The 18,698-nt window shown below is 37.7% G+C and overlaps 1 protein-coding gene and 1 long non-coding RNA gene across 6 annotated transcripts in view; one reads left to right on the top strand and one right to left on the bottom strand.

Annotated features, from left to right (window-relative positions):
• Positions 1–18,698, top strand: part of LOC105482673 (ST6 N-acetylgalactosaminide alpha-2,6-sialyltransferase 3) — a 576,370-nt gene that overhangs the window by 274,815 nt on the left and 282,857 nt on the right. The gene's annotated exons all lie outside the window — the stretch shown is intronic.
• The window catches only part of LOC105482672 (uncharacterized), a 48,235-nt gene continuing 35,954 nt past the window's right edge, over positions 6,418–18,698 (bottom strand). Inside the window, exon 3 of the long non-coding RNA XR_987757.3 lies at positions 6,418–8,521. This is a non-coding gene — a long non-coding RNA (uncharacterized lncRNA). The remainder of the gene's footprint in view (positions 8,522–18,698) is intronic.

Genomic DNA, 18,698 nt, shown 5'->3' with positions numbered 1-18,698 from the left:
CCGTGTGGAAACCAATATCCTTTTCATCCCTTCAGGATTTCTTCTCTTTTCTTTCACTCATTGCTTCTTGCTTTTTCTTATATGTTTCTCTATGTTCTGGGATCTCCAAGAAAAAAACACCCTGAAAGTCTCTTAGTCTGGCTTTTTGAATTTTTGTTTTCCCCCTTGGTAAGGACTGGGGGTGCTATGGCAGGAGGAAAATGACCCAAAAGATTTGGAGGGAAATGCACAGAAAACAACTGGATTAATGTTTCAAGATAGAACCATCCTGCCATATTTTCTTATTTTACTATTCTTTGATTATCAACTTCACACATTATTTATTACTCCTCTCTATAAAAAAAGGAGGATTTAGCTCATGCTTCTTTCTATCTGCTCCTCTCCTTCCCAAAGTTGGATCATTATGTTACTATTTGGTTCTTCTGTTGTTTCTCTTTCTAGGTTTAAATAACAAACTTAGCTCTCCCTTTTTCCATTACCTTGAGGCAGTGTCTCTTGTCTTTCCAGCAAGATGAGGGTATTTGCTCCCCTATGCTTTTCTCCCCTTTTTCATTATCAAGGTTGCTAGTGTTCTATTCTATAGATGTATTTAAAGTTTGTAAGTTTTAAATAGCTTGATTATAAAAGTTGAAAAATGGTATACAGGATTCATTTTATAATGTTGCTTACAAAAATTTGAAAATTGACTGTGTATTAGAAATTATTCACTCGAATGCATTATTCATGTAGCATTTCTGTTTATGTTTTTTTTCAACATAAAAATTTCAAGAGAAAACCTAGTTCATTTCAAAATCCAAATTTTAAAAATGTTATTTTTATTTCATTTTATTTTGTTTTATTTTATTTTAAAGCAACAGGGTCTCCCTATGTTGCACAGGCTGGACTTGAACTCCTGGGCTTGAGTGATCTTTCCTTCTGAGCCTCCTGAGTAGCTAAGATGACAGGCGCACATCACTGTTCCTGGCACAAAATCCAAATTTTCAAACACGTTTTAAAATAGGTAAACTTTATCATGCTTTTATCTCCCTCACAAGATTTACTAAGCATCAGATTCAAAAAGAAATATTTAAACTTTAATTTTTAAAGGAATAACTACTGACAATAATATTAAGAAAAAGAACATGAAAATGTCTTTTGAATGACACATTTTAAAAGCATTAGTTTGAATCTGATTTCTTCAGTTCAAGTGCAATTAATAGTCTAATAAAAGAATCATCAACAAGATGGGTAAATGTCTGAATCATGTCTTAGATTTTTAAACTAAGACAAGTTGAAAATAAACACATTTTCTGGCTTCAAGATAAGCCTTCTGTTATACCAACACTGTGACATAGATTAAAATTACAATAATGGATTAGAAGTATTATTTTATCTCATCTAAAACACGAAATATTAGTGCTGTAATGCATTTTAGTACTTACACTAATATATGGGCTGACAGTGGTGAAACAAATACTAGGTTACTGAAGCTTTCCTAAGCATTATAATTCTGATATATGATCATATTATTTTCAACACCACATCTCAATTTTCTGACACATTTTTCACTTTTATAATTCTAAGGATTTGCAGCATCACAATCTTCTCTAACTCCTTGCTTATGTGACTAAGAAAAGTGTTAAACTAAGTACAAAAGTTTAGAGTGTAACTTAGTATTAAGAAGTAAGCCAGATTTTGTCCCAGATCTTACATACTAATCAGCTTTCACTGAGAGATTAATTTACTATAATTTCTTTTGAGTGTGCATGTCTACATTCAGAGATTCAGAGATTGGGCTACAGTTTTCTTTTTTGTGTATTAGCTTTGTCAAGTTTGGCATTAGGCTTATGCTGGTTTTATAAAATGAATAACTTTCTATCTTTTTGTTCAGCTTGGGAACAAATTATGTAGCATAGTCATTATATGTTTTTTGAAGATTTCAAAGAACTTTTTTCAAAGAAATGTATGGGCCTAAATATCATTTTGGAAATATTTCATTGATAACATTTTCAAACATTTTCATAATTATCTATATTGTTTTAAACTCCTTCCCGAGTCAGTTTTGAATACTTGCACATTCCCAGAAAATTCTCTTTTTATCTAAATTTTCAACTTTTATAGTATAAAGACTGTATGGCGATCTGTGATATATTTTAAAACTACTATAACATTTTTTTTGTAGCTTCTAATTTGCTTTGTGCTTTCTCCTTTTTGTCTTTGTTAGATTCTCCATCTTTGCCCATTTTGTTCATTTTTCTGACAGTCTAGCTGTTGAATTTATTTTTCCACTTTAGAATTAAAATATTGCCAATTTTATTCTTATAATTGAAATTTTTTCAGAGTTTATAAGGAGTAGGATAATCATATATCCCAGTTGCCTGGCTTCAGAATAGTATACAGAATATACTATTCTGGTATATGCCTTCTATCCCAATGTAATTATTAGTAGTAATCTCTTTCCTCCCCAAAATATTTCAGTTGGATAATAAATTATGTGGCCACTCTAATGATGAGTGAAACATACATTTTCTTCTCAATACAATAGCAGACTATAATTACAATGCATAATTATAATTACAGATATTGTCTCCTCCCCTGGGATGTGAAAATTCATGTTGAGGAGGTTGGGGTGGGGGAAGGGCCAAAGGCTTTTGATACTATAAAGATTTGTGGCCACCCAAAGGGCCATAGTACCTGTAGATACCCATTTAACTGCAGTATCAAATTTCATGTGGGAGGGGGTGTAAGTAGGATAAAATTATCTCAACCAGGCTCCTTAGAGGGACAATAATGAGAAACAAGGTTGAGAAAAATGTTATATTGCTGTTTGAATACCACCATTGATTAGTTCATTTTATTTTTCTCCTTAATAGTTATTTGATATTTTGTAATTTGTAAGTAAATATAGTTTGTTTAAACAATAAGTTATTGTTTCAATACTGAAATACCCTTGTTGACGTCATCAGTGGTCAACATTGTCAACACAATTGTTCTATGTTTTTGGCTGACTCTGCTTTTCAATACCATCTGTCCAACTTGACTACTTCCTCCTTTCTTTATTGAGAATATTATTGGGCTCATGGGATTAAATGAAATAAGACATTGAGGCATTCAGAACTGTGCCTGTCCCTCCTGCTTTCCCTCTGTCTCACTGGTTATTTTCGAACTTGTTGGTTTGCTTTTTTTTTTTTTTTTTTTTCCTCCAGCTGATCTCTAATTGCTGGAGTGCTAAAGAGCTTGAGCCCTTTTTCTTCTCTATCTGCATTTTATTCCTGAGTGACCTAATCCAATTCTATTGTTTTAACTCCTTCTGCATAACTTTATACCTCCAGCCCTGACTCGTACCATGAGTTTCTGACTTGTATATTCCATTGCCTGCTTGATATTTCCATGTGGATGTATAATAGTTATCAGAATTAGGTATGAGCTCAAAATGGAATGTTTTCTTCACACCTGTTCTACATTCCTTCTCATTCCAGTAAATGGTACTGCCATTCACTCAATTGCTTAAGTCAGAAACCTAAGATGCATTCTAGACATTTTGCTATCTGCCTTCTTCCACATTCCATCTGCCATCATGCCAGCTGGTTATATCACCAAACCTATCCACTTCTCTTGATTTTCCTTGTTACTCTACTCCAAGACACCATCTGCTCTCACCTATATTCTCTACTGGTCTCCTGCTTCCACTCTCATCTCCCAGCCCTCACCCTCATCATCCGTTCTCCAAAGAGATCTCTTAAAAATACAAGTAGAATTGCTCCACTCCCCTTCTTAAATTCTCTATTGGCCTTTCATCACTGAACTCAGAATAAACACTGAACTCTTTATCGTGGCCAATAAAGAACCGTGCTCCCATCTCCCCTTCAGCCACTCTGGCCTTCTATTCCCTTAACGTGCCTAACCAGTTTCTGTGATGGGCTTGCTTGCTGTTTTCTCTACCTGGATGTTCTTCAGGCCCACGTGTTCCTGTGGCTGGACATTCTTGTCTGAGCAGTCTCAGCTCAGTTGTTACCCCCTCAGAGAGGCTTCCAACCTGGTACCATAACTAATGTCAGCTCCTTTCTACCAATGACTATTGAGTTGCCCTGTCCAGCTTTTTTTTTTTTTTTAATCATTTTTTGTTTGTTTTGAACTGGAGTGTTTATTGCAGAAATTTGGCCTAGGTTCCAACCGAGTGACTCCAGTTGAGGTTAGACTGGGGCCCCTTGCCCAGGGCTGGGCACAGGAAACAGTGAAGGCATCTGGGCCTCAGAGCTGTGAGATGGGACTGGGGACCAGACTACAGGTGAGGCCTGTATAGTCAGGCTCATGCAAGGCCTTCACCACACCATCCTCTTTCACCAGGAAGAAGCTCTCAAGCTCTCATCCCCAAAGAGTGGCAACAGCGAATCATCTAGTAACAAATCAGTCTCCTTCCCAGAGGTCCCAGGGCTACCACCCATGAGCCGGTCTTGGCCTTCTGCAGTGTGGCCTATCCCCACTCACCAGTCACAAAGACACAAAGACAGTGGAACTTAGACATGGATCTGGCCCCCCTTGACATTCAGAACCCCAGCCTACTCCCCAAACCCAAGCAGATGGGTTTTTGACATTTGGGGTGAAAGCCCCAGGGATTCTGAGCAGCACACCCTTCTTTCCCTGGCATAGTTCTGTCAGGTCCACCTTGTTCCCAGGCTCCCTTTCAAACACCACTAATGCCAGGATAGCAACTCCCACCATGACAGGCGCCATGGCTGCAAAGGTACTGCTGAAATCATGGGTCCCCAAGCATCCACTTTCCTTTTCTTTCTAGTAGTCATGCTGCTTCTGCTGCTGCTGCTGCCATTGCTCCTGCTGCTATGATTCTATCGTAGCAATCTCAGTGAGGACCAACCCAGTTCAATGTTTCAGGGCGCACAGTTGTGCCAGCTCCAGGCTGGGCCCTGTGGCTGTGACAGTCCTGTGTCTTTGGTTAGGTACCACCTATCCTATTCAGCCTTCTTAGGGTTATCTCAGTTTTTGGTATAGCTCCTTCTTTTCTGTTGTCCTCTCAGCGCTATCATGTCAGTTCCGTGAAAATTGGGACCTGTTTCTTCATTCACAATGCACGTGTTCTCAGTACCTAGAACAGCTCCTGTCCACAGTAGGTATTTGTGTGTATATTTTATGTAATAGATTTTTGGCTTAATTCTCATGGAGTCAAATGATGAATGTGAAATTCTTAATTTCTGAAGGTTTGCTGTATTTAGAGGTTTTTGTTGACTGATGGGTTGGTTGGTTGGCTTTAAAGTGAAGTAATCCATCAGGTTTTATGTATGTGAAATTTTATGGAATTTGGTGAAGTGTGTGCCTGTGTAGATGAGTATATAGGAGAGAAGTTTTTATTTCTTTTAAGATGATTAGTTATGCTTTGCCAGTATTTCCCCAGAACTTCTAAGAATGTTGGTTTTGGTGGTGGGGGGGATGTATTCAGTATTGACGATTCCACGTTTATCTACATTAAACTGTCAGGTTGGTTATTTAACCATTCCGAGGCTTTTCTTTTCTGTTGTGGCCACTTAAAACAAAGCAAAGCAAAATGAAACTAAACTGTCTTGGTAGGCTTTTATTGAAATAAGAGGGGAAAATGTAAGGAGTAAAAATTGCTAAATTATTTGAAATAATTTTTGGATGCAGAGGTTGACTTTATTGACTGAAACAGAATTTAAGAAGTATCTGTGCATTTAATTGACTCTACTTAGCATCTTATCTGGATCTTAAGAATTGCCTATCCTTTGATTGTTTCCAGAACAATCATGTAGGTTCCTTTTTGCTTAGACTGAAAATGATTTGGGATGAAGTAAAAAATTCACTCCCCCATGATGGATTAATTTTTTGTCTCAGTGGAGATGCCATGTTGTCAGAATTTCTTGAAAATGACCTGCAAGCTTATTACTAAGCAGCTTTGGGCCAATGAGCACTCTTTTAAAGAAAACATTTTATTCTTTTTCTAATTGGAGAATAATATATGTTCATTGTAAAGAAATAAAATAGAAATTATGTATATTCGTACCAAAGACAATTTCCATTTTGGTGTATTTCCTTTCAGTTCTTTTTCTGATATACTATCTTTTCCCTTCTGCTTTGAGATATGCATTGTGACTTCCCTTTGTGATAAAGAGGATAAATCTGCTGGCTCATTTCCTTTTATAGACTGCCACCTTCTCTACCAACCAAGAAAATGTGCATTTTGGATTTTGCTTGAGTTGAAACAATTTATGCTGGAACAATTATAAAAAGCAGCATCTGTAATGTGAATTTGGCCCGCTGTGTATCAGAAAAAAATAACTTCCACCATAGCCTGAGAGGAAACTTTAGGTATCTGTCTCCGATAGAGCCAAAGATTTTAATACATATTTCATGATCACAGCTGAGGTTTTTCCAGACTCAGAGTGCTGTATCATTCATTCACTCCTTTAAACTACAAGATTATTTTTGGCTCTTTGTGTTGGCACATAGGCCTTTCCATTGCTGATCTGCATGAACCATTTATCAAGTCAAGGGTTTAATCTATCAAAGTCAGAGTTTCTTTGTTCTGCCTGTCTCTGTTTCACCTTCCCAGATGGTATTGTCTCATATGTATACACTGTTGGCTTAAAAAGGCTATTTGGAATGCAAAGTTTATCAAGTTTCTCCATTTTTTAAAAATAATATATTATGGGGCAAAGTGATATTTTATAGGCAATAACAATTATAGTGTTGATCAGGTTCTAAAACATTGCATTAACTATTATGTCCCAAACCTCCTTCTTGGCTAGTATTCTGGTTCCGTTCTTGCCAGTAGCTCCTGCTTTCTCTAGTCACTCATTCTGAAAACTTGAATCATCTTTGATTTTCTTCTCTCCCCTTTCCAAACACTTATTGAATTGTCAAATTCTTTGGATTGTATCTCCTGGACATTTCTTGAATCCATCCTCCATTGCCTTTGTTTACTGGACTCATGATGCTGCCTGTTATCTTCAAAGAAGCAGGCAATTCATTTTGAATGCTTTTGATGGGATCCAAATATAAAGGCCAAAGCAAATTAACTAATTTATTTAAAACACTGACTTCTTGCCACATGCTAACCGCTGATCTAGGGTCTGGTGATACAGCAGTGAACAGAAGGGGGAAAAAAAAGCCTAATAGAATTTACATGTCAGTGCAGGAACAGGGGAGAAAGACAAAAATAACACAGGTAAGAAAATTATAGTATGTTGGATTTTTTTAATGTTGTTATGAGGAAAAGTAAAGGGATGAAAGGCTGCAAGTGAGAGCTGGGGTGGACAGGGAAAGGTTAGATCTAAAACAGGTGGTAGGGACGATAATGAAAGTTAACTAAAACATAAAGAGGCATCATAAACAAAGAGAATACATAAAAAAGCATTTTAATTCTGTCAGCTAGTGTCCTGTATCCCCTAGTCCTGATATCTAGGATGCACAGATGATGCACAGGGATCCTCTATGCCTTAGCATAACACAATAAAAACTATTACAATAGCCACCAAGCTGTTCTCCCTCTCTTTGAGCCATTCCCTTCCCAGGTCAGCACTTTCAGCAAAACTGTATTGTGATCTAAACATAGGAATTGTGCTTAAGAGAAAGTGCTAAAGTTGATTCAAAGAGGCATGTCCACAATAGGTAAGCCAAGGTCCGCAAGACGAGACTTCCAGGGGCCAGAGTAAGACTCAAATCAAAATCATGAATAATATTTAGTGAATCCTTACTGTCAAAGGAAAAAAGTCTAAGGTCTTTGGCCTAATATTCATGGCTCTCCAGCAAGTAGCTTAATGCTACTTTTCTTTTTTCCTTTTTTTTCATTTTTGAGACTGAGTCTTATCTGTTACCCAGAGTCGAGTGCAGTGGTGCAATCTCAACTCACTGCAACCTCCATCTCCTGAGTTCAAGTGATTTTCACAGTTCAGCCTCCCAAGTATCTGGGATTACAGGCATACATCACCATGCCCAGCTACTTTTTTGTATTTTTAGTAGAGACAGGGTTTTACCATGTTGGCCAGGCTGATCTCAAACTCCTGACCCCAGGTGATCCACACGCCTTGGCCTCCAAAAGACCATGCTAGTTTTTCAGCCTTATTTCCTAGCACTCATCTTCACATCCTTCCACACATCTTCCAATTTCCATCCTTGTTGTCTTTCTTTGGATGGAAGATCTTCTTCTACCACAGTTTTAGAGTCCGAATTCTATCCATCCAGTGGGACTCAGATGAGATGTTTCCTCTTCTATGAAAGCTTGACAGAAATCATCACCTCCTCTTTAGAATGTTAATATCAAACTCTTTTCTGGCACTTGGTATTATATTTACCATATATGTGTGTGTGCCTCAACATTTCTGTTAGACTAAAGCTCTTTGAGGGTAGCCATCTGGTCCGGCTGTTCTTTGATCCTTTCCCCATGGCCCACACAGTGTTCAGCATAGATTAGGGAATGATTAATAAAGTGCTCTGTGGCATTTCCAATGGCCTGTTTTTTCGGTGGCAATTCAAAAATATTGTTGCACTGGAGTGCCTCCAGATGAAGGTCCTAGAAATGGTAAAATGTCATGAAATACCTAATTAGTCAAAGACATGGAATGTTTAGCTTGGAGAGGAGAAAAGTAATAATAGGCAAATTTTTTTCAGTATTCAGCCCCCTACCCACCTCCCCGCCAACATACTATGCCTTTTTCAGTATTTTTATTAACCGACCTTCTGCCTATATTCATCAGTGTTCGCCACTTCTTTTTTTAAAAAAACATTTTCTCCCCTCAGTGCACATGGTATGTCTCGAATCTCTCCATCTCTTTTGCTGGCTTTTTTGCCCCTAACGAATCTTTAAATGTTAGAATCTAAGCTCAGTCTTGGATGCCCTATTCTTCTCAGTTCTGATTTATTGATGCTTGTGGCTTCAATTTTAACCTGCATGGTGGAGATTCACAAAAGCATACATTCAACCCAGGCAAGACCTCAGAACTTCCAACTGCCCACTCAACATCTCTCTGAAAATGCTTCAGAGGACCCAACATGTACATAGGAACTCACAAAAATTTTCCACATTTTCTAATTTTAATGAATGACTTTGCAAGCCTTCCGCGTACTAAGTCAAAATTCTAGAAGTCACCCTTGACAGCTTCTTCTCCCTTACTCCTTCTAAACAATCCATTTCCAAGCCTCTTGTTTTTACTTCCTAATGTATCTAAAATCTACTTAGAGATAGATCATTTCCTCATACAGGGCACCATTGTCCCTTGCTTACGTAGACTTCTCCAGTAACAGGGCTTCCCCCATCCACATTTGCCTCCTCAACTCTGTTCTTCACTCCTCTACAGTTACCACAGTGATTTTTTGAAATGTGGATTTTATTGCCTTATTTCCCTGGGTAAGAGTCTCAGAGATTCTTCTGTGCCATCCCTAAACTCCGTCTGTGCTTCATCTGGACCTCCCTGCCACTCCAACTTCATCTCATACCACTTTACTCTTATCTTCCTTTGGTTCATCCTTCAAACATAGAGGACAAACTGCGTCTTCTGTCTGGGATGTTCTTCTCTTCTGTTTCCACCTATTTAGATCTTTTACCTCTCAGATCAATCATCATTCCCTTGAAGAAGCACCTTCTGATCTTCCTGAATAGACCAAATCCACTATTAGAGTCTGTGCTGGCATCAGGTTATTAAAATACATATTGTAATTGTAATTTTACATTTATTGCTGAGTATTTCTAGGAGTGGGGTGGGAGAAGGAGAGCTACAAGACATGAAACAAGAGAGGACCTAAGGACCAGCATATGAAGCACTTAGTAAACCATGTTAAGACGTTTTGGACATTATCCTGAAGACAGTGGGGAACCATTTTAAGAGGAAATGACAGAATCATATTAACATTTAAAAAATACAGTAGTTAAATTATGTCCCTCCATAATTTTTATGTTGAAGTATCAACCCCGTTACCTGAGGATGTGAACCTATTTGGAAATTAGGTTATTGCAGATGTAAGATGTACTAAGATGAGTAAGATTAGTAAGATGAGGTCATACTGTAGCAGAGTGAGCCCCTAAACCAATAAGACTTGTGTCCTTATTTTTAAAAATATCATGTGGAAAGATAGAAATTCACACAGGAAGAATGCTATGTGAAGATTGGGGTTATGTTTCTGCAGATCACGGAACTACCAGAAGTTAGCAGAGAGGCCTGGAATAGATTCTTCCCTGGTACCTTCAGAGGTAGCACGGTTCTGCCAACACATTGATCTCAAACTGTATACTCCAGAACTGGGAGACAATAGAATGCAGTTATTTAAGCCACTCAGTTTCTACTACTTTGTTACAGCAGCCCTAGAAAACTGACATAGTAATGATAATTCTGGCTGCAGTATAGAGAATGTTTTGGAAGTAGGTAAAACTGAATACGGTGAGACAATTTGAAGCTACTAATATAAGAGATGAGAGTGACTGTGGGCAAGATTAGAGAACTAATTTGCAAGTAGAATCAATGAAAATAGGTGAATGATTAAACTTGCAGAGTGGAGAGAAGAATGGCTTGAGAAATGACGGAGAATTTTAAATCCCATTTATTGATTTGATGACTCCCAAACATACATTTTTAGCTAAGACTTCTCTTCAGTCTTCCAGATTCTCATATCCAAATGCCAGTTAAGCTACAGTTGGTTTTTCCACAGTCACTTTGATGAATGATTAAAGAAAGAAATTAATAACTAATAGTTAATAAGAACTACCTTCTACATTAGAAAGGAGAATTAATGTATTATTTATCCGAATAAGTGTATGTTAAAGAAAGATAAACTTTCATTCTACATGGGAAAGGGTTTTTAATCAACCATAGCTCCCCAAAATAGAACAGAAAACCTAACCTTGCGAGGTAGATTTCTATCTCTGATTACTTCATGCCAGGTCTAAATGGCCATAAGTCTACAACTTCAGCCTGTTTAACTTTCTTTTTTTCATTCATATGGTTCTTTGTTTATAGCTCTCATATTGTTCTCTTTACATTCAAGTTATATAGAGGCCTGGTGATGGTCCTCATATTATGGTAAGGTTTCTCACAGCAAAAACCAAGCTTTGTTAATTTTGTCAGCATATGGAGCCTAACACTAAGCTGTATTCCTAACCAGTTAATAACTGCTGCTCTTTTGAGAATGAAAAAGTTTAGGCCCCAATTTCAAATGTTTTCTACCATAACTATGTTATGCAACATATTAATACTAAATATGCAAGTCTATTTTCTTGCTTAATAATAAAAATACAATGTGTTGAGAGAAAATAGTTCTGGTAGCTAATCAATATTCCAGTTCTCAATTATCCATGCTAGATTATATTATGCATTAATTTGATTGCATGCTCTGCAGTATATTGTGTATGTGTTGTGCAAAGGCATAATTGCTCATGTTCATACATAATAAGTAGGCTTGGGAATTTGTCTGGAGGTATATCTTAGTTATTAATAGTGATTGTCAAGTGCACATTTCAAGTTTAGAACCTCATTGGCCTTCTGGGAGTCAGAGTCTCAATTTCAAGGAAAATTTAAACCTTTCCTTTCATGTATTCCTGTTCATTTAATCCTGTCGAAATAGAAGATTTTGTGTTTAAGAAGAAAGAGCTAGAGGCTAATTAAAGGAGTGAAGGCCAGGGTTTCATGGACCTCTGATTTCTCTCCAAATGAGTGATGAATTAAATTTAAATGAGTCAGAAACATACCTTAGGTTTTGCTTTTTTCTTAATTGTTATAAAAAATTAACATAAATTTATCATCTTAACCATTCTTAAGTGTATAGTTCAGTAGTATTAAGTATATTTGCATTGTTATAAAACAGATCTTCAGAAGTTTTTTCATCTTGCAGAACTAAAACTCTATACACATTAAACAACTCCCCACTCCCCTGTCCCCTCATTTCTCTCTTGGTAACTACCATTCTCCTTTCTATTTCCATGAAATTGACTACTTTAGATGCTTCATGTAAGTGGAACCATGCAGTACTTGTTTTTTTGGTGACTGGCTTATTTCATTTTATATAATGTTCTTAAGGATCATTCATGTTGTAGCATGTGACTTGATTTCCTTCCTGTTTCCTGTTTAATATTCCATTGTATGCATACACCACATTTTGTTTAACCATTCATCTGCCTATAAACATGTGGGTTGCTTCCACCTCTTGACTATTGTGAATTTCTTTTTTAACTAAGTGTATTTGAAAATATAAAGTTTCTATATCAGTTCCATTTTATATTCTCTCTGTATTAAAATGAAGGAAGAATATTTTTATACATTTGAAAACTTAAAACTCTTTGTCACTTAAGGCTTCTGTATGAGTACATTCTCACACTGCTATAAAGAAATACCTGAGGGCCGGGCATGGTGGCTTATGCCTGTAATCCAGGCACTTTGGGAGGCTGAGGCAGGTGGATCACCTGAGGTCAGGGGTTTGAGACCAGCCTGGCCAACTTGGTGAAACCCCATCTCTACTAAAAATACAAAAATTAGCCTGGCATGGTGGCACATGACTGTAATATCCCAGCTACTTGGGAGGCTGAAGCAGGAGAATAACGTGAACCCAGGAGGTGGAGGTTGCAGTGTGCTGAGATCCTGCCATTGCACTGTAGCCTGGGCAACAGAGTGAGACTCTGTATTAAAAAAAAAAAAAGAAAGAAAGAAAGATACCTGAAACTGGGTAATTTATAAAGAAAAGAGGTTTAATTGGCTCTGGGTTCCACAGGCTGTACAGGAAGCATGACACTGGCATCTACTCTGCTTCTGAGAAGGCCTTAGGAACTTTACAATAATGATGGAAGGCAAAAAAGGGGGAGCCAGCTCGTCACATGGCCAGAGCAGGAAGAAGAGAGAGAGGGGGAAGTGCTACACGTGTTTAAACAACCAGATCTCATGACAACTCACTTGTTATCACCAAGACAATACCAAGAGGGATGGTGTTAAACTATTCAGGAGAAACTGCTCCCATGGTCCAATTACCTCCCACCAGACCCCATCTGCAATATTAGGGATTACAGTTCAACATGAGATTGGTAGGGACATAGATCTAAACCATATCATTCTACCCCTGGCCCCCCAAATCTCATGTCCTTTTCACATTGAAAAATACAACCATCCTTTCTCAACAGTCCCCCAAAGTCTTAACTCATTTCAGCATTAACTCAACAGTCCAAAGTCCAAAGTCTCATCTGAGACAAGGCTCATACCTTCTGCCTATGAGCCTGTGAAATCAAAAACAAGTTACTTACTTCCAAGATACAATGGGGATATAGGCATTGGGTAAATACTCCCATTACAAAAGGGAGAAATTGGCCAAAACAAAAGGGCTACAGGCCCCATGCAAGTCCTAAACCCAACAGGGCAGTCATTAAATTTTAAAGCTTCAAAGTGATCTCCTTTGACTCCATGTCTCACATCTGGGGCACACTGATGCAAGGGGTGAGCCACCAAGGACTTGGACAGCTCTGTCCATGTGAATTTGCAGGGTTCAGCCCCCACGGCTGCTCTCTTGGGCTGGCACTGAGTTCCTGCAGCTTTTCCAGGTGCGGGGTGCAAGCTGTCAGTGGATCTGCCATTCTGGGGTCTGGAGGATTGTGGTTCTCTTCTCACAGCTACTCTAGGCAGTGCCCCAGTGGGGACTCTGTACATGGGCTCCAACTCCACATCTCTCCTCCACATTGCCCTAGCAAATGTTTTCTATGAGGGATCTGCAACTGCAACAGGCTTCTTCCTAGACATCCAGGCTTTTCTTTTCTACCACATGGCCAGGCTGAAAATTTTCCAAATTTTCTGCTGTGCTTCCCTTTTAAATATAAGTTCCAGTTTTAGGTAATTTCTTTGCTCACACATATGGGCATAGTTTGTTATTATTAACAGCCAGGCCACATATCATACACTTTGCTGTTTAGAAATTTCTCCCACTAGATCCTCTAAATCATCACTCTTATGTTCTAAGTTCCCCAGGTCCCTATAGCAGGGGTACAATGCAGCCAGGTTCTTTGCCAAGGCATTGCAAAAATGACATTTACTCCAGTTCTCAATAAGTTCCTCATTTCCATCTGAGACCTTCTCGGCCTGGACTTCATTGTTCACATCACTATGAGCACTTTGGTTGAAACCATTCAACAAGTCTGTCAGAAGTTCCGAGCTTTCCCTCATCTTCCTTTCTTCTTCTGAGCTCTCCAAACTGTTCCAATCTCTACCCATTACCCTGTTCTAAAGTTGTTTCATTTTCAGGTATCTTCATAGCAATGCCCCACTCGGTATTAATTTTCTGTATTAGTCAGTTCTTGTACTACTACAAAGAAATACCCAAGACTGGGTAATTTATAAAGAAAATAGGTTTAATTGATCCACAGTTCTACAGGCTATACAGGAAGCATGATGCTGGCATCTGCTCTGCTTCTGGGGAGGCCTCAGGAACATTACAATCATGGTGGAAAACAAAAAGGGGGAGTTGGCACTTCACATGGCTAAAGCAGGAAGAAGAGAGAGAGGGGAGAGGTGCTACACACTTTTAAACAACCAGATCTCCTTAGAACTCACTCATTGCCAAAAAAATGACAAGGGGGATGGCGTTAAACTATTCATGATAAACCTCCCCCCATGATTCAGTCACCTCCCACCCGGCCCCACCTCCTACATTAGGGATTACAATTCAACATGAGATTTATTGGAAATACAGACTCAAAGCACCTCAGCTTCTTATTGCAGATTGTTATTCTCTGATAAAATCTGGTACCAAATATTTTTAGACAGAATAATATTATGAAAGTCAGTACAAGGAACATATAAAACTCTGAAAACAGATATTAGATTTGTTTGGCAGATTGGTGAATAGGCAATGAAAGTGAATGACTCTTTATCTCCTGAAGGACCAAGGAGGCTTTGAATGAAGAGAATTACTAAAACATACTCATACCTTTTAAAAAGTAACTCTTGGTCAGGCATGGTGGCTCATGCCTATAATCCCAGCACTTTGGGAGGCTGAGGTGGGTGGATCACCTGAAGTCAGGAGTTCGAGACTAGCCTGGCCAACATGGCAAAAACCCCATCTCTACTTTAAAAAATACAAAAGTTAGCAGGATGTGGTGTCAGGTGCCTGTAATCCCAGCTACTTGAGAGGCTGAGTTAGAAGAGTCGCTTGAACCTAGGAGGTGGAGGTTGCAGTGAGCCGAGATGATGGCACTGCACTCCAGCCTGGGTGACACAGCGAGACTCCACCCAAACAAAATAAAATAAAATAAAATAAAATAAAGTAAAATAAAATAAAAAATAATTCTTCAAAATTCAATATTTTCGACACTTACTAGAATCTATAAGGAACTCAACAAGAAAAAAATAAAACCTTATTAAAAAGCAGGCAAAAGACATGAATAGACGTTTCTCCGAAGAAGACATACAAGTGGCCAAGAAACATGTGAAAAAAATGTTCAATATCACTAATTATGAGAGAAGTGCAAACTAAAACCACAATGAAATATCATTTCATACCAGTCAGAATGACTATTAAAAGTCAGAAAATAACAAATGTTGGTGGACGTAAATAAAAAGGTATGCTTATACACTATTGGTGGGAATGCAACTTAGTTCAGGCACTGTGGAAAGCAATTTGGAGGCTTCTCAAAGAACTAAAAACAGCAATACCATTTGACCCAGCAATCCCACTATTGGGTATACAGCCAAAGGAAACAAATCATTATATTAAAAAAAAAAAAAACACCTGCATTCATATATTTGTCACAGTACCATTCACAGTAGCAAAGTCATGAAATCAACCAAAGTGTTCATCAATAGTGGATTGGATAAAGAAAATGTGGTACATATATACCATGGAATACTATGCAACCATTGAAAAAAAATGAAATCATGTACTGTGCAGTAACATGGATGGAGCTGGAGGCCATTTTCCTAAGTGAAATACCTCAGAAACTGAAAATCAAATGCTGCATGTTCTTCCTCATAAGTGGGAGTTAAACAATGGGTACCCATGGACATATAGAAGGAAATAATAGACACTCGGGACTCTAAAAGGTGGAAATTGATTGGGTGTGAGGGTGGAAAAACAGCCTATTGGGTACAGTGTTCACTATTTGAATGGTGGGTACACAAGAAACCCAAACTCCAATATTATGCAATATATCCGTGTAACAAACCTGCACATTTACTTCCTGAATCTAAAATAAAATAATATTTTAGATTTAACTTCTTTTCCACCTTTATTAAAGGTAAAGCTATTACTTTTGTTTTAACACTATAATGAGTAGAATTTTCTGTGTTGTTTTAAATAATTCCATGATCTAAGTTTCTGGTACAGAGATCTTTACCAATGAACATCAATGGTTTTCCCACAACATTAAGATTTTTTCTGAGATGAATTCACAAGGGCTTTGAGTGTATGTGTAAAAATGAGTCATAGAATTCTTTTACAATAATGACAAGCATGGCCTTTCAATTTTTCAACATTCTGAAAATGGATAAACAAAGCCATTTACCCTGTCTCTAATTTTCTGAAGATTAGGTTCATTAGTTTAACTCATGGTTATAGTTCTTGTGTCAACTGTATTGATGTATACATCAATAAACACAATCTTTCACTTTCACTCACTCTTCAATCTCCTCCTTCTCCCTACAGTTCCTACATTATTCAGAATCCCTGGCAATTCATATGTGTTAGGTGTGAAGATATGGAACTGTCAGCATCAGGAAAAGCTATTACCTTGCTACTTCAGACAGAGTCCTTCTCTTTTCTTTGTTTACTTTAGATGATTTCCTTTTTTTAAAGACTGAGTTCTTGAATTCTTATTCTCTGACTTGCTTCATAATCTGTTTCAGAATTTCTTGCCCCTATACCTTGTTTCTTTATTAATCAATCTGTGCATGAAATATTCCATTTTCGACCCAGCTTAAATTTCTCCACTGTACCCTTGTTTTACTTTCAAGACAGTTAGAAACTCTGAATTCAAGCCTATGATCTTTTAGAAACCTGATCTAACTGACTCCTACAAAATTCTACCCTTTCTCCTGCCTCTTAACTTAGCTTTAAAAATGAAGCACATACTATTTATCCGGTTATAAACTTTAAAGTAGATTCTAAGTGCAAAAAATGTGCCTAGTCAATTCAATTTGACTTCTGATTTTTTGAAAAAACATCAAGAATTGAATAACAAGAATAAGAATAAATATAAGGCTACTGACTGAAATGTACCATGATCTTTCTCTTATTTAGAACATCTTATTTCACAAAGTTCTAAGTCCTTTTCTATTTGGCTTGACCTCTTCTATATGATCATGGATATAAAACGATTAAACAGAAAGTTCACATTCAGCAAATATCAAGGTGTTCTTAATATCATAACTTGAAATCAATGAAGAAGTCACATTTTCTGCTGTGTAGAAACTGCCCCACATGTCCCTGGTCTGGCAAAAAATACACACACAAGTACTGAAAACAGAAGATTATAACACCAGCTGAATCGCACCACTGCTAGGCATACGATTTGAAAGCCAGCACTTTGCAGGGCAAATTTGAGTAAACAACCTCTGTAGAAATACAGTTAATTAAATCTCTATTCTATAAACTATGAACCAAAGTTTATATAAAAGAGAGACTAAGAAGTCTTTGTTGTAAGTATTAAAAATTCTGACATAAGGAAGTGACCACTCTAGCCATATCAGTGTCAGAAGATGACAGTGTGGAACTCCAAGGCAGAAAATCAGTGAGGCTGCAAAATCTGGACAAAGAAAGGCAGAGCAAGACATAGACTACAGAAAAAAGAGCATTCTCTGAGCAACATCAGGCTAATCCCTTGGTGTGAAGAAAATAGGAGTTAATACCAAAAACATATGGCTCATTATTCATGTAATTATGCTTGTTAGCTATATAGTAAACTGTATATGAAATTTTCATTCCACAGTATAAATTCAGTCATTAGTTTTTCCTTTTCATATTTACATTAAGTAAATATGTACTGAGGACCCTAAAATGTCTCAGGCATGAACCTGTAATGGTGAAGGATTCAGCTTTGCCCTCAAGGATCTTACAGGAATGGGGCCGATGGCAAGAAAAGAAACAATACTGTGTGGTAAGCACAGGGCACTAGGGGAACAGGAAGTAGGGATATTTATCTGGATCCTTGTGGGCAGAGGAAATAAACATAACTAAGAACAATGAATGATAGGTTTACAGGAGGGTAGGGGAGAAGGTTCCAAGTTGAAGCATTGTACTAAATTTTGAGCAAAAGTTCAGTGAAACTTTTATTTTTATTATAAAACCAACAAAGTAAAAGTTCTCAGCTTATATATTATAGATAGCTCTCTGAACTGGATGAATGTCAGCTGTGATTGCAATCAAGCACTGATAATGTGGCCAGATGGAGTGTGCCACCTCCCTTCAGCATTTTGTCTTAAGAGGGTTTCTAATGTGGCTTGTCAGATGGTATGTGTATTCCGTGTGTTGCTGGAAATTTGAGGCTACTATCTAGAAACAAAGGTCTTGGTCTCAGCAGCATGCAGTGAGTTAGTGCCCCCCAGTACCTCAGATAAAAAAAAAATGTATTCTATAAAGGGCTCCATGAAGCACAAATGTAAAAACATGCTACAAAAGCATCTCTTCTTTTCATAGTGCCACAGGGGCTATCACTATGAGTCTGAATTGCAAAGTGCACAGAAAAGCGGACCTGTGGACTCACTACTTTGCTTTATACTACTGCCCACTCCAGC

This window comes from Macaca nemestrina, chromosome 1 (assembly GCF_043159975.1).
Source record: "Macaca nemestrina isolate mMacNem1 chromosome 1, mMacNem.hap1, whole genome shotgun sequence".
NCBI lineage: Eukaryota > Metazoa > Chordata > Mammalia > Primates > Cercopithecidae > Macaca > Macaca nemestrina.
Note: the sequence above shows the minus strand (reverse complement) of the source record. Positions and strands in the feature narration are given on the sequence as shown.